The 13,011-nt window shown below is 42.2% G+C and overlaps 1 pseudogene; it reads right to left on the bottom strand.

Annotated features, from left to right (window-relative positions):
* Nucleotides 1-457: 457 nt before the first annotated feature.
* Nucleotides 458-12,212, bottom strand: LOC111237104 (annotated as a pseudogene).
* Between the last annotated feature and the right edge of the window lie 799 nt (nt 12,213-13,011).

Below are 13,011 nucleotides of genomic sequence, written 5' to 3' on the forward strand. Positions count from 1 at the left end.
TAATGTCTTTAATGGCCTGTGAATGATGCCAGACCAGGTATGTCCACTACATGGTTAACTGTATTAGTTTGTCAAAACAAAGCAAAGCTCCAGAGCAAATTCACTCCTCCGCATCAATTTGCAAAAGGAAGTTGAACCAGTTGCAACAGGGAAGTACAACCACAGGTAATCCTGACTAAATGTTTACTCTGCAGAAGACCAGAAGTTTGAAAAGTAAAAAAAATCTGGGGGTGTGGAGTTAGAAAGAAGTGAATTTACCAGACCTCTTCGCTAAGACTTTAAGTAGTCCATTGTAATCCAGAATGATCCAGATCGGCGTTCCAGCACCTTCTATCAATAAGTAAATAAATCTGAGTGTTTAAACAGAGTGAGGCAGGCAGGCGCAGACACACACACACACACACACACACACACACACACACACAGAGGCAGGAGAGAAGCTCCACTTTAACTCCTCTCTGTAGGCCAGGGGTTATCTCTGCTGCAGGCCACAGGTCAAGTCTACATTAGCTGCTACTAACATAACCCTGATTCTCCAACAGAAATGCCAGAGGTTGAGTTGCATTGTGAGTAATGTAGTTATCAGGTTTTGGAAAGAAGAGGAATGTATGGAATAAAAAAATCTTTGGTTGTTCTGCATTAATTTTATTTTTTATTTCTATTTTGAACTGTCTGTTGTGAGTTTGACAATGCTACAGAAGAGCAATGCTAAATCTGCAGAGTATTATTTTAAGGACATTTCATCTGTTGACTTCTCCTGAAACTGAAAGTTTATTGTTCCTTTTGGAGAAATTTCTTTACAAGACAATCATTGTTTTGTAAATGAAGTTCCAATCTCAACTTTTAAGCAAACATGAAGGAGGAGACCTTAAGGTGCTTGGAGACATTTAAACATCCCCAGTTCAACTGTACTCAACAAACTGCAGCTACTGTGATACATTCAAACACTTCAGAACAGCTACTAATGGACCTAATGGTGAGATTATTTTGTTAACTTTTGATTTAAATCAGAACCACATGATTTAAGTAGATGAGATTATGAATCTAACCAGACATTCAATTCCAGCTTTCAGCCCTTGACAGTTGCTGCACAGGGCTGGAGCCCACTGGAGCTGAGCTCCACCTCCATCTAAATCACACCCTATCAGAGCTCAGCTACATCTCCTTCAGTATCACAGCGTAAAAACTCTCACACTATTGGTTTGAAACCTTCTCTGGAGTCTGTGGAGTCATAGCCACAGTAACTTCATTAATGATTTCAATCCTCTGATGTGGCTTTGTGTTCTGACTGTAGCCTTATTAACCTTTTCTGCACAGAGAACAAGTTCCAGTAAATAGGGGAGTTGTTCCAATGAATACAGTGAACAGGTGAGCTGTTACAATAAACACAGTGAACAGGTGAGTCGTTACAGTGAACACAGTAAACAGGGGAGCTGATCCACACAGATTCACAGTTTCTACAGTGAAACCATTGCAATCAATGCAGCTGTGTTCAGGATAAGTCCAGCTCCATCAAGGCTGTAGCTTCATTTTTATTTTCAAGTCCAAATATAATTTCTGACAGATAATCACTGTCTGTAGAAAACACCAATCATCATTGAATACAAATGCATCACAAATGCCAGTTTAACCCCTGGTGCAAGACATGTACCCCAGATGTATTGAGGTTCTATACCCAGCCCCATTGCCAAGGCGCTGTCCCAACACAGTAGCAAAGTTTTTCAACTATCTGTGGCTCTGCATATGAGAGTCTAAAGATGACCTCTGACCAAAGCTACAGCTGCACTCTTGGCACTGATATGGTTTCTCTCCTATGTTTCCTCATGTGGACCACCAGGTTGCCTTTCTGAGCGAAGGACTTTTTACATTCTTGGCACTGATAGGGTCTCTCTCCTGTGTGTATCCTCATATGATTGACCAGATCAGAGTTCTGACAGAACTTTCGTCCACAAAACTGGCACTGATATGGTTTTTCCTCTGTGTGGATCCTTGCATGTCGTATTTAAGACTTCGTCAAGCAGAAACATTTGGTACAACAAGGACACTTGTAGGGTTTCTGTGCTGTTCCCGCTTCAAACTGGTCAATGAGCTCAGTGGATTTTCTGGAAGGTCTATTCTTCATGCTGAGATGGTTGGGCTCTGTCTCACCTTCATGCTGCTCACTTGGGTTCACTGAAAGGAGCAGCTGATCATCAGTGTTAGTGTCTAATACACCACCATCAGCTCCAGTTGGCTCAGTTTTAATGTGATCCACAGTAAGTGGAGCTGAAGAGTCTTTATCTATGTCAGCAATGGCCTGGATTTGATACAGACACAGGGACTGCAGAGACTCCTGATCAAACTCACTTTTGTCATAGGCAGTGATAGTAAGTGGAAATGTCTTCAGGCCAGATTCATCCTGTCTTGGGTCCAGTGCTTCTTCCATCTTACTGGCAGGTGTCATTAATCTGATGTGACTTTCTGTATCCATCTTTTCACTAAAACACTGATATGGTTTCTCTTTAGTGGGTTTCTGTCCGTGACTAAAAAGATTGTCCCTCTGGTCAAAGCTTTTATCACAGTCTTGACATCTATATGGTTTGGAGCCTTTATGTATTCTGGTGTGAATGATGAATTCAGACTTGTGGCAGAAGTAGCAGTCACAGAACTGGCACTGGTAAGAAGATTTGTCCTCTGAATGCTTCTTCACGTCGTACCATTGTTTTTTTAGAGGAAAAACCACTGAAGCAAACGGGACATTTAAATAGTTTCTTCACCTTAAGGATTTTCAAAGGCACATTCAAGTCACAATCCTTCATATTGTCATCTTCATCAATATAAATCAGTATCTCCTGATCATTTTGATGATTTTCACTGGCAGAGGAGGCATGTGGATTAGTCTTGTTCATGGTGCGACAGTCTTCTGTAGGCTGTGACGTGGTGTTGTCTGGTTCCTCCCAGCGCACACTGATACTAGCAGGAGGCTGCTGCTGACGAGAATGCAACTCAGTGGCTGACACCTGGAGATAGTCTGAAGCAAAAAGGAAGATTCAATTCATTTTACAGATAGTTAATGCGAGTTACAGTATGAACTGGACATGATTTGTATTGCACAAGTCAACCTGGTGTCATAGGTTTTTCCACTGTAAGGTTTCCTGTAGTACTACTTTTAGACTTCAGTATCTTTACAACATTTAAATATACTGCATGGCATTTGAATCTATTCTGAGTGGCCGGGTAACACGTCAGTAGAGACGTTTCCATACCATTTCTTACAGAGCTTCTGTGTATCGGGCGATACTGAACACCAATCAGATACCAATTTGTTCAAAAATATTGTTTAGCAGCTTTTATACTACTAACCCTATATGGGTATGGTATCTGTCAGTGTTTTATGGCATGGCTAAGGTTAAACCCTTTGAAAACATGAATAAATACATGAATACTGTGGAAACCACTCATAGTGATCACGGTTACGAGATCAACCACTTATATGGATCAAAAAGCTCGTGACAGAATCATTCCTAAACAAATGATTAAATAATTACTGATTACAGTGTTCATGGAAAAAGAATTTAAAATTGTATTAGTATACCCCTGCAAGCCATCATAAGCTGGGTTAGGCTGCCACAGTCTCATTGAGCTCCACAAACAGTAAGTACTCCAGTGTTCTCCTATAAATTATCAATCAGCATGGGCCACCTAAATACATTTGCCCCATAACACTTTTTGTGTACATTATTTCTTCTTTTCTATAGTCTGTATTATAAATATAATGTGTACATGAAAGTCCGACGGAATGATGCATTGCAGTGTAACAGAATAGACAAGAAAACTGGCTTCCCTGCTCTAAAGTTTGCTTGTGAATACACCCTGGTTTTGCAGACCAGTGTCCTGCCTCATATAAAGTCGCCTTCAGACCCAGACATTTCTGTGTCTTTATCTAAACTTCTGATAAACTGACCTTCACTGTGTGACTGGACGACATCCAGCAGTCTGCGGTGGCTGTCCACGACCCACTTTGAACAGGACATTTCCTCTTCATACTCTATAATGGTTCTTTCTGCTACCTTGAAGATCTCTTCAGCAGCTGCAGACAAACACTCACTGATGAGTGCTCTCAGCAGTTCAATCTTTGCTGTCTTCACCATGCTGAGGTGTTCTCTACAGTGAGGGTACGTGGAAAGAAATGTTTATGATGCAGACATTAGCCCTGAAGTTGTCTTGTTAGTCCTGATTGCTCCACAGCTACACCTTTAATTTCCGTGTTCTGAGATCCTACCTTGCTCTGGCCATTTGAGGAGACGACATATGATTCAGCAGCAAGACTCTGAACTGGTGGTCTGAAAGACATTTACAGGAAATAATATGGTGAAGTGAAGCTCATTCAAATCCGAGGGTGAAAATTCTCAGTCAGTAAATGAATAAAGCTTTCATATCTGTACAAGTCAACTCATTTAAGCATTTGAAAATTTTCAGCATTTCACTTTTACTTTTCCATAATCATTTACATAGAAATTTTTTAAATAATAAAAGGTCTATTTTATTGGTTGGTTTGGTCTGGTTTTTTTTAACCTGGTTGAGACTCTACTTTGAAGGTGAATATAAAAAAAGTAAGATGGTGTTTGTGTGTGTCTGTCAATGTGTGTGTGTGCATTGTTGTGTGTGGCAGTAGAGCTGTCTAACATAGAGCCTCCAAAATGCTTGTGTCACCAGGTTGAGACACTTATACAGTTAATATCCATATGATGGTGATGGAGTTTGTGTGTCTTAACTTTCAAACAGCCCTTTGAAGATGTCAGGACTGGCCAAAATGATCTCACAACAATGGTTTTTAACCAAAATTGCCATCACAATTATAGAAAGACATGTACACACATGAAAAGAACCACATATCAACACACATACACACAAGTACAGGCAAATACACCCTGTTGATTTACCTGAGAGTTGCTCTCATATCTGAGTTAAAAGGCTAAGAATCAATTAGTTTAATTAGCCAATCAGAATTAGCTTTGCCCATTTCTGCCCAGTAACACCTGTTATTGAATTTGCATTGCAGTCAGTGGGAGAGGTGGAGGGTACTCCCATCACTTCCTCAAAAACTGTAAAAGATATCAGAATGACACCAAAACTGGGTGGTGCAGGACAAAAAAAAATCTCTACATTTTTGATATAAAAATTGTCAATGAAGGTTGGAAATTGTGCGATTTAAAAGAGCTTGTCTGACTTTTTTGAGGAAAATTTTCAGAAATGGCAGAGACATCGCTGGAGATTTAATAAATATTACAGTCCTCTACACGTAAGTTACAACAACACCACACCGAGCAAGCGAAAGAGGAGAGAGAGAGAAGTTAGGGCTAACTGCTTAGCTTTTTTAAGGTAAACACAAAAAACTTGTGCTGTAGAAAATGGCCCAGGCTCAGTGAATAGCTCCCTAAGCTTAACATCCTAAGTCCTATGACAACTATTAATTCAGCTATACAGACTAATGAGCAGTGATAACTAACATGTCTTTGGGGTCATCAAGTGGGAACCTCCTTTCACCAGTGTTTCGGTCCCACGACACCTCCAGGAGGCTACAGTGATCACTGGCGTCCCAGAGTCACTCCCCTAATGCCAGCCATCACTGCTCCTCACACCACAACTATTTTCTCCTTTATCTTGCCTATGCTACCACAAACAACACTATCATCAACTAGGACAAAACACACTAGCAGAACACACTAGCAGATTCAGCAAACAAACTCCCCTAACCAGTTGGAGAAAGTGGTGGCCATTTTGAATGAGGGAGGTAGAGTCAAGGAGAGATGCCTTTTTAAGCTAAACTCTCCCCCGCCGGATTAGGCTGTGCTCTACCTCCCCCTACTCCCCCACTCTCCAACAACTCACCTAAAACAAATAAACACACCTAAACAGTCAAAGACACACTACAAACCAATTCAAACAATGCAACCAAACAATACAGGCCACCTCACCTGGACTAACTGCATGGTCTCAAAGAGGCTCACACAGGCCACACCCCCCACTTAAAGACACTTCCTCTTCCTGGATTTTCTTCCTTGCTTCTCCTAAGAGTCTGTCTATCCTAAGTGCTCCCCCTGCTGGGCCCCCAGCTACCATTACTTCTTCTCATCCAAATCCACTGACTGGATCTTACTGCCTCATCTGACATGTCCTTTACTATTTTCCTCACACTCTGTCCACTTCCTCCTAACTCCCTTACCAAAGAGACAACAGACCTTGCTACAAATCCTCTACATCCTACTTCCACTGGAAAAATCCTAACTTTCCATCCTCGCTGCTCTGCTTCTGCCCCTAACTCTACATACCTGAGCTTCTTCCTTTCATATGCTTCTTCAACTGAAGCCTCCACGGAACAGTCAACTCTATGAAATATACTTTCATTCTACTCCTAGACCATAAGACTATGTCAGGCCTTAGCTTTGTACTGGCTATTTCCCTGGGAACAACAAGCTTTCCTCCTAAATCTACCTGCATTTCCCAATCACAAGCATCCTCTAAGCTGCCTTGCCTCCTTGCTGTCTTATCAACTTTCTCTCCTCTTGAAACAAACTTGATTGCAACTCTCTTTATTTTAGACCCTCCTAAATTTGCCTGCCTCCGTAAGTCTTCAATTCCTGCAGCTAAGCTTTTTAAAACCTGGTTATGCTCGCCACGGTATACCGGCCTTGCGACAGACTAACCTTACAGCCTGACAAAATGTGCTTTAAAGTTGCAGTACCTGAACACAATGAACATAGCGGGTTCTCCATTTACCCAGAGTTTTAGGTTCTGGGAGTTGGCAATACATCATATGTTCCCCTATCAAAAAATCTAATGCTACTTTCCTCCATACTCCACAGCTCTTTCCAGCTAAGCTTTTTCTTATCTACACCTTCCCAATTCAAACCACTGTCCCTGCTTAGCTGAGCCACTGCCTTTGCACCCTTAATATTTCCTCTCTGTCTACGAACCTGTTCCACAACTAGCTTTCTCTTTCCTTGGGACCTGCTCTACTCCACACCGGTTTGCCTGGGCCAAGCCCCAAGCCTCCCCGGCCTATTTGGACATTACCCACAATCTCTGTATGCCTGCAGCGTTGCTTCTGCCCTCCTGCACTGCCATTCTTGATTCCACTTTCTCCCTTGATTGGGTTTGGAACCACCTTACTGACTACCACATCTTTACTCCCAGATTACTAGGAGCTCTGTCCTAACCTTAGTACATTTAAACTCCTCTCACATAGACTAGTTACTGGGAGCTGAAGTATGCCTTTCCCATACAGTGCCACCGTACTTATAAACATCTAGGAACACCTAGCCACTTCCTAATGTAAAAGCTAAATTAATCTTTCCATTTTTTCTGCAGCAGATAATGGAATCTCATTATACGACAGTGGCCACATCAGTCTGGGAAATAACCCGAACTGCAGACACACAACTTCAACTTTCCTAGAAGCCCCTGATTTATCTATTCTATCCAGTCCCTCAGCAACATCTTTCCGAAACTGCACTACCTGTTCTCCGTCATTTAAGTCTGCCTTGTACCACCTACCTAGACTCTTTACTGATTTTTCCCTAATTATTGGAATTTCCTCTTCATCTATTACAAACTTCCTATCACTTAGCTTCCCTCTACTTATTGAGATACTTCTAGACTTACTAGGCTTAATTTTCATACTAGCCCACTTTAAGTTTTTATTAAGTCTCTCAAGTACTCTTTTCATACATGGCACCGTTGTAGTTATCAACGTCATGTCATCCATGTAGGCCCTAATTGGTGTAAGGCGCATCCCATCCTGCCGCCTCTCTCCACCTACAACCCACTTAGAAGCTCTAATGATTACCTCCATCGCCATTGTGAATGCCAATGGAGAAATCGTGCACCCTGCCATAATGCCTATTTCTAGCCTCTGCCACCCTGTCGTAAAGCCTGCTGTACTTAAGCATAGTCTAATGTCTTGGAAATACGACCTTACTAACTTAACCACTACTCCAGGCACTCTAAAATAATCAAATGCCTCCCAAATAAGGCTATGTGGCACTGAACCAAACGCATTTGCTAAATCCAAAAATATGACATGCAAGTCTCTTTTCTCTGTCTTGGCTGCCTGAATCTGATGCCAAATCATGCTAGTGTGCTCTAAACACCCTGCAAAACCTGGTATTTCTGCCTTCTGTACTGCAGTATCTATTAAGCTATTCCTTTCTAAATAACTAGCTAATCTCCGTGCGACTATACTAAAGAAGATTTTCCCCTCCACATTTAGGAGAGAGATCATTCGAAACTGACTCAGGTCTGAGGATTCCTTCTCCTTTGGAATAAAAACACCTCCTGCCCTACGCCATGCTCTGGGAATAACCTGTTTCTCCCAAACTATTCTTAATTGACTCCACAAAAACTTTAGGATATCAGGTGCGCTTTTATAAACCCGGTAGGGGACTCCATTTGGCCCTGGGGCCGAAGAAGCCTTTGCACGCCTGACTACCTCCTCAACCTCCTTCCACGTGGGTGGTCTAACATCCATCTCATGATCTATCTTTCCTAATGGTGGCATGTCAGGTGGAAGGCCTACTATTCTATTCTGCTCCAAATCTGAATACGTGATTCTTAAATACTTTTCCACTTCTAACTTTGTTGCCTTAAGCTGTCCTCCCTTTTCCTGGTTAAACAATCCTTTAACAAACTTGAAAGGGTCCCTGTAAAACGCTGTCTTTACATATTCTTTCTTCTTTCTCTTTTTCCTAAGATATTCAGCCCTTCTAAGTACTGCTAGCCTGCCTCTCAAATCTTCTTGCAACACATCAATTCCCCCCCTCTCTTCCTCTGTTGCCCTTTTCCACTGCTTTCTTAATTGTCTTCTTTCCTTAACTAATTTCTCCATTTCCCTTTGCCGTCTAGACTTAACTAACTGTACTCTTTCAACCCTCTTTCTGTCTTGCACCCCAAATCTTTCTGCACCATAGGAGTAAATTATATCTCCCATCTTCTCTAGTCTATCGCTTGCATTTCCTCCTAGTCTGCTTAAAATTACTGACAAATCTCTATTGACTGACTCCCATTCTTTCTTGCTATTTGCCCTCGGCCATTTAACTCTAGTTTTCTGCTCCATATTTCTCTCTCTGACTGGCCTATTCACCTCAGTCTCAGCTGCATCCCCTCTTGTCGTCTCCTCTTCCCCCTCTGTAGCTGTGTTGTTGATATCCTTCGAACTGTGGCTTTCTACCTGTCGCTGGACTTCATCCGACTTATTCGATTGACTTCTTAAAAAGTATCGATCGATGCGGCCACACTGCCTTTCCTTTGCAACACATCTCTTTCTTCCCTGATGCATTCTAAGGCCTCTAACTGACGTTACTTTCTGCCAGCCACAAGGACAAATCTGGAGCTTATTTCCCTCTAGTCTAACATTTTTATTCTCTCCAGCTACGCTCACGTCACCCTGAGAACTATTCTGCCCAGTTCTAGTCCTAGAGAATAGGTCCGTGCCCCTATCCTTCACTGAGTCGCATATCCAAGTCATAGTCATGTCCGTTCCAGTGTCTGTTGCCGTGTAGTCTGCCTGTGGGTCATCTTCCACCCCTGCTCTCGCTGACCCTTGGGGTATTTTCCTTATATCTGACGTAGCTTATGCTGGCTGTGACAAAGATGCTAGGCCTCGCCACTGCTACCATGGATTGCTAGCCCATGGCAGCACCCTTGGGGTCTTTGCTAAAGTACCTAGCAGATCTGAACAGCATGTAACCAACTGCTGAGTTAGTGAAAGTCACTAAAAGGAGCAGAGAGCTCTGAGTGCTGGAGCAGAACTAGTATAAGTTGAAATGTACAGCAGGTAGTTAGACACTGTGATGAAGAAAACAGTAACATTAACTGTGTTCAGAAAGAGCAGCAATAAGCTCTACCAGTAACAGAAACTGACTGGAGATGGGACACCACACTTATGTCTTACACCACACTTAAAATATTTCCCAGTAAAGGTGTTACCGCGTTACATTTGAAAATGGGGAGGGAGGGGTAAAACATGTTATATGGTGATAATAATGATATATGATAAAACTATAAAATTAAAGAATATCTTTAGGTTACCCGATATATCAGTTCCCTGGTGAGAACAGCAATGAAAACAACCAATAAATAGTAGTTAAGTACTTTGGAGCCTGAGCATACACCTGATAATTCCTAATATACTCGGTTGGCAATTTATCATTAAAATAGTTTTAGACAGTTGTTGATTCAATTGATCCCTGTGGAGGATGTAGTGTATATTACAGGGGTGTTTCTGTTATTTTGCCTACCTTCAGTGATAAAAATGGGGTGGCGGGGGTGAAGGGTGGGAGTGGTGATGGTGGTTGGTGTGTGTGTGTGTCTCTATCTATCTGCCTGTCTGTCTACCTGTTTACCTATCTGTATACCTGTCTGCTTCTCTGTATTTATGTGTGTTTCTGTGTCAGTTACAATGACAAACTGAAATTAACTGCCGAATGGTTCCTGACGATTGCTGGACAGAAGCATATTTCCAGTGAAGACAGTTGAGGTGTGTAATTCATTGTCTGTATTTAGTGTTGGCGCAGTCTGTAGCGGGATTTTGACAGAAATGTCAGTAAAGTGGTTGATAAACACCACAGATATCAGACAAGTCTCTAATCAGGCAATTTGACCCAGATGTGCGCCCCCTCCCTCAACTTAGAGGTTGCCATGCTGACAATGCTCTGTCTGCCTGCCCCCCTAGGTTTTTCTGGTTAAAGGTAATCCACCAATCACAATGAGCTTAAATCCATCAATTAGAATATATGTAATGTGGAGTCAGTTAGATTTCAAACTGAAATTAAAAAAAAAAAAAAAAATGTTACTAGGGTTGAGTGAATCAGCTAGTATTGGTTAGACAGTTAGCCAGAGGGATGAGTTCCATATTTAAAGCAGCCTGTTAACTGTTGTGCAGTGGTGGAAAATTTTGTCTTGGTTTGTAGTTTTGGCCTACCTGTTGTGTGTTGATTTATTGAGTAGTAAGTGCTGAAAAATGCACCCCTAGGTGGTGAAATGGCTTCAATTGACGATTTTGCTCAGGGTCCATGTGAGGATTTGCTCAACTCTTACAAAAGAACACCTATTTTTCTTCCCGCAGGGCCTGCCACACATGCCTTAGCAGTTTGTAGCAAAACAGTGTTTTCGCTATCTGGCTTCATCTTCTCTGCTTGGGGAATCACTGAGTAAATCACAGTTTCAGTATTTTCTGTATTTGTAGGTGGGTCAGCAAAAGCTTAATTTCCTTCACATATAGCCATGTGATGCCTGACGTTCAGCTCAAACGTTGAGTCAATCAAAGTTACATGGCTCTTGATAAGAAAAATACAGCTTCAGTGAACAGTGGATAGGCTAACTGCCTTTAACTTCACATAACTTTAACTTAATAGTAGCATGAACTTCCATTTCCTGCTTCTGCCCATAGCATTATGGGTAATGAAGTTTTTAATCATAAACATTTTTTTTTTTACTTATTCCTGTTCTATATTACTTCACAAATGAATAAAAAAAAATGTAGTCTTCTTTTTAAAAAAATCAATATTTATCACATTTAAGTGTTGTACCTGTAATATTAAATTATACATTCCAATTAATTATTAACTCTTTAGTGCTTAATGAAATGAACTTGACTTCCATCAAATAAAGTCCCAACATCAGGACAGTAGGGTAGCTGGGGCTGTGGCTCTGGCAGGGTGCTGGATACCTTAGGCTGAGGCTCGGGCTGGAAGATGGACACCTGAGGCCGAGGCTTGGGCTGGAAGCTGGACACCTAAGGCCAAGGCTCGGGCTGGAAGCTGGACACCTGAGGCCAAGGCTCGGACTGGAAGCTGAAGGCTGAAGATTTGGGGTTGTGGCTTGGGCAGGCAGCTGGAGACCCAGGGCTGGTAGTTTGAGACCTGGGACTGAGGCTGCTTGGGGGACTGGCATCTCTGTGACCTGCATTTCTTTCCAAGGGCTCCGACCTTTAGAAACCTCCCAGGAAAGTTTGACAGGGGTCAGCCAACGTGCACAGAAGCCTGGGGACTGACTGGGGTGCTGGCTGGGGGGGATTGAGGCTTGGGCTGGTAGCTGGACCACAGAGCCCATGCAGAGCTGGGCAGCTGAGTCTTCCTGTGGCAACGGGAGGCATGATGTCCTTTGCGGCCTCCATGGAAGTCTGGAAAAATAGCTCAGCGAGTCCCTGAGAAAGGGGACTGCTCAGGGTCCTCCAGGTCAGAGACTTACAGGGGGCGCGTGCACACACAACTTATATAACTCAAGTTATCATGGAGTGTTAGGTATCATAGTATTTGGTACTTTCTTCTAATATATTTTTACACATCCTGGGCCACCCAGAGCATCTATATTGCACTTAAAAGCAAGTCCTTGTTGAATGGGATGAATATTTAAGTACCCCTCATGCAGAGATCAATGACTCTTACATGCATTTGATATTGCACGATAACCCATCCGAAAGAAGTAAAGTCGTGGAATGCAGAGACTTAGGATGGGTACATAAATTGCAATTTCACAATCTACTTAAAAACTCCAAGGATGTGCTTCACAGCCATACACAATTGCTTTACCATGCAGTAGTAATTACTTTTCTTTGGTGTCTTCCAGAATGAGGATGCATTGGCAGGGAGGACGACCACAGAAGAAAGGCTTCTTCCCAGCTCTGAAGACAAGGATGGAGTATGTGATATGTTATTTATTGTACTTTACCTGAAATTTTCAGTACTTTCTGCTGTTTGACTGGTAGAAAATCATGGTAAAAATTGATTTTGTACCACTGACAATGCTTATGTGTGCACCTGGACAGTAAACTGGACTGGTTCCTTAAAACGGATGCCATCTACTGGAAGGGGCAGAGCCGGCTCTTTTTCCTCAGGAGGCTCAGGTCCTTTGACGTCTGCAGTGAAATGCTGTACATGTTTATCAGTCAGTGGTGGCCAGTGTACTTTTTTATGCTGCAATCTGCTGAGGCAGCAGCATGTGAGTAATAATTATTATTATTATTGTTATTAT

Source organism: Seriola dumerili, unplaced genomic scaffold (assembly GCF_002260705.1).
Source record: "Seriola dumerili isolate Sdu_G_001 unplaced genomic scaffold, Sdu_1.0 BDQW01000807.1, whole genome shotgun sequence".
Taxonomy (NCBI): Eukaryota; Metazoa; Chordata; class Actinopteri; order Carangiformes; family Carangidae; genus Seriola; species Seriola dumerili.